Here is a 3,956-nt window from a genome sequence, read left to right on the forward strand (position 1 = left end):
GCAAATCAGAACTTTATATCCCATATAGTGCCAGAGGTCAAGAGCTTGTCAAGTGTTTGAGAACTAAGAAATCAAATGTGCCTATGCAGCTAATGGATCTGTAGTGCCAATCTGTACAAATGAGAAAATCCATTGAAATCCTTCACGCTGGGAGATTCAGGTGGTGTTAAAGAGTTGAAAGCATTCATTGTCAGGAGCCAATCAGGTTGTTGGCCCTTGGATAAAAGTAGAAGTGGATGGGAGCAGCCTGACTCCAATATTCAGCAGAAATAAGGCTGCAGAATCCCAGAATGTCAGCTTAGAAAACAGATCTCTGAGCTTGATGGGCTGCTTTCTGATCCCTTTTCCTGCTGAGAGCAAGGATGTCTGGTGTTGCAGGTACATAGATGAAGTAGTTGGAAACTAGCTGGAGGGAAAGAACTGGAGGACTGCAGGTGTACACTAATTGCAACTGTAGGGGCAGTAGCAGTTTGTGGAAAAGGTCCAGGAATGACCCATTAATGTATGGAGTAACTGTGCTGTCATATTTAAAATCTCTTAATTGAATTCCCAAGCCTGTTTAATTCTTTCATGGGAATGATTGCAAAAATTAGTTTAAAGTGTTTAGATCTCCTTTGGTGAAAAGATTCTTCATGAGTTCAAAATGTGTAGGTTAACCAGAAAGTGTTTTTTAAATAAGTGAATAACTCTGATTTTAAAACAGGAAAATTATTTCAGGTAACTGGACTGTGATATTTTAAATTGTATCATTTGGCCTGGTCTTTTGACTCATTTTACCATCTCCCTTATTACAGCATAAAATGAAAGAAAATATCAACATACATTTTCAGATTGTTAAGCTCAAATATTTTATCTTGAAGGAAGAATTGATTGGCAATAATTGTTCCCTGTAATTAGCATTAATATGATAGCATTTTGCTTTTTAGAGATATGAATACAACTGAAAGGAGAGACTTCATTAAAGTTTCTGAGAGTCTTTTTTTTTAAGTCAATGGCTTACTTAAAACTTATTCAACATATATTTCTTGAGGGGCTACTATGTACAAAGCACTGTGCTAGGCCTCTGGAGCATAAACATAATATAATACAAGGGAGAATATGAAAAGAACCATGTGAATGGAGCTGAGTGAAAGGGCTAAAAGGAGTTCAGAGGTAGGAGAGACATTTCTTGCTATCAAAGATCACATAAGTAGAAAGCAACATGTTGTTTTTACAGATAAATAGTACAATATTCCTTCACCTTTTAAATTAAAAAATAAGAATATAAAAATTTTACTATATATGCCAAATAAAGCAAAATACATGTTTTGGTGTTTTATGTTTGTTAGGTAAGACATAGGGATAAAGGGAGGAATGAAAAAAGTAAGTGAAAAGGACTGACAGAAAGAAGTGATATGTAAGAGGATAAAGGAAGTATACAACACATACAAAGAAACTGAAAACATGACATTCATTGTGACCAAAATTTGTTTCTTTATCCTGTCAATTATTAGCTGTGTAGCTTTGGGAAAGACTCATAACCTCCCTGAGCCTAAATTTCTTCATCTGTAAGATAAACATAATACTAATCCCAAAGAGTGTTTTGTAAGTATAAAATGTAGAGCATATACACAAAGGAGAATACAAATAAAGAGAACTTATTTTAATATAGTAGAGTTTTGTGGAGTAATATCACTAATATGATCATTTACCAGTAAGCTATTACTGGTAAAATTTTTTTACAGTGTAAAAATTTTATACCTAGAATTAGGCAACTGGACTCAGTTTATATTATCCCGATTTTGTTGGCAACATCCAAAGCACCAGAGTCAGGAGCCAGTCGAACATATGCCTTCTTCTCTCCAAAGGCCTGATCAGAGGGTTGACCTTGGCCACATCAATGTCATAGAGCTTCTTCACAGCCTGTTTGATCTGGTGCTTGTTGGCCTTGACATCTACAATGAATACAAGTGTACTGTCTTCTATCTTCTTCATGGCTGACTTGGTAGTCAGGGGGAATTTGATGATGGCATAGTGGTCAAGCTTATTTCTCCTGGGTGCGCTCTTCCTAGGATATTTAGGCTGCCTTCGGAGCTTTAGTGTCTTTGGCCATTGGAAGGTTGGTGATGTGCGGATATTTTTTGTGGCTGTGAATGCCTTTCAACACTGCTTTCTTTGCCTTCAAAGCCTTTGCTTCGGCTTAGGCTTTGGGAGGGGCAGGAGCTTCCTTCTTAGCTTTTAGGGCCATCTTCGTAAAAAGCAAAAATATTTTATATATCTAGGTAAAATGGGGCTATCATAGATACCCCCACCAAGGATATGGAAATAGCATGTCTATTCTGTCCTACTCCACCCCTTACAGCTACTAGTTTGTCCAGAGTTTTGTTATAATATTTGCTACCCTGTGTTGCACTTTAATTATGTAGTCCCCTCAATCAACTGTGAGGTCCTCAAGGAATAAGGATGCTGTTTAATCATTTTTATATCTCTTATCATGTAGCATATATAGCAGGTACTTAATTAAAGTTTGATGAATTAATGAAATCCTCATTTGTTAAAGAACCTACTTATAAGCTAGTTATTATAGTTACATTTGAAATAGGCTGATATAAATTAATCTATTTTGCATGTTTAGTTGTTTATCAAAACACCATTTTTTTAAAAAAATTTGTTTTTTGCTTTAGGTTTTCAAACAAGCCTAAAGTAAAATCCTGGTCACTTACTTAATCCCTCTATACCCAGTTTTTCTCTATATAAATTGGTGTTAATGGCACTTTTTCACAAAGATTGTAAGAGAGGCTTTAATAAGGTAAATATAAAGCACTTGGTACATAAGATGAACTTTCTAATTTCTTTTCCTTTAATTTTTAACCTCTACTACAAAGAACTCTGAAATTTCAAAATTCTCAATTTCTGTAATTCTATGCAAAATATTGATATTAAACATTTTCAATGCTAATGGCTTTGAAAACTCTATTTTGATTTAACCCATTTAATGCTCCCTTACAATCAGTGTATTAACCTGCTCACAAGAAACAAAACACATGAAGAAAATAGTCATTTTAAAAATATGGTTGAAATTTATAAAGAACTCATAAACGAATCACAAAACAAACAAAAAATCCAATTTAAATAATGGGCAGAGGATCTGAATAGATATTTCTCTAAAGATGACATACAAATGGCCAATAGACATATGAAAGGATGCTCAAAGTCCCTAATCATCACAGAAATGCAAATTAAATAAAAAGAGTTATAAAAATTGTATTCAAAAATGTGATCATGGATTTTTAAAACATAAATATTTTTTCTTGGGTGAGGCAGTTCCAGTATAGAATTGTCTGCTATATCTCTTTTTGTTGTTGAAGGTAATCAAGAGTTTTACACAGTTTATTAGCCACTGAATTTTGAAACACTAGAGGACTAACAGAATGTTGCATTTAGTCAGGTGTTCAAGAAGAATTTTGGGAATAAAAATGTATCATTTGGAAAATAAATAGAACCATATATCATATAAGTAATGAAAAGGAAGCAGAACCATATGGAGAATTATAAAAGAGCTTCAGGTGACTATTATAAGACTTCTATGTAGAATATTGTAGGACTTCCTGTCTCTTGAGAGATTTTAATGGAAAAAAAAGATTAAAAAGAGCTGATATAGGACCATGTGCCCTACACAGATTTTGTAATTTAGTAATCCACACATGAAACCTATATGTTCATGTTGACTAATGTCACCCCAATAAAGTGTAATTAAAAAATAAAATAAAATAAAAAGAGCTCATATATGTGAGATACATATCATTGAATACAGAACCCTAAAATCTCTTAGTAAAGAATCCTATCTAATAAAAAAGTAATATGCTAATTGGCTGTACCTCTGCTATGCCCACAACCAATCAGGGGTGCTATGCAAATTAACCCAGCAAAGATGGTGGGTAAATTTGCATACACAGGCGGGGGGGGGGGCAGCGCCT

The 3,956-nt window shown here is 34.2% G+C and overlaps 1 pseudogene across 1 annotated transcript; it reads right to left on the reverse strand.

The window, feature by feature from the left end:
• Positions 1-1,765: 1,765 nt before the first annotated feature.
• Positions 1,766-2,233, reverse strand: LOC307096149 (large ribosomal subunit protein uL23-like; annotated as a pseudogene). Its single transcript has one exon. The product of its transcript is annotated as a large ribosomal subunit protein uL23-like (transcript).
• Positions 2,234-3,956: the final 1,723 nt, after the last annotated feature.

Source organism: Cnephaeus nilssonii (assembly GCF_951640355.1).
Source record: "Cnephaeus nilssonii genome assembly, chromosome: X".
NCBI lineage: Eukaryota > Metazoa > Chordata > Mammalia > Chiroptera > Vespertilionidae > Cnephaeus > Cnephaeus nilssonii.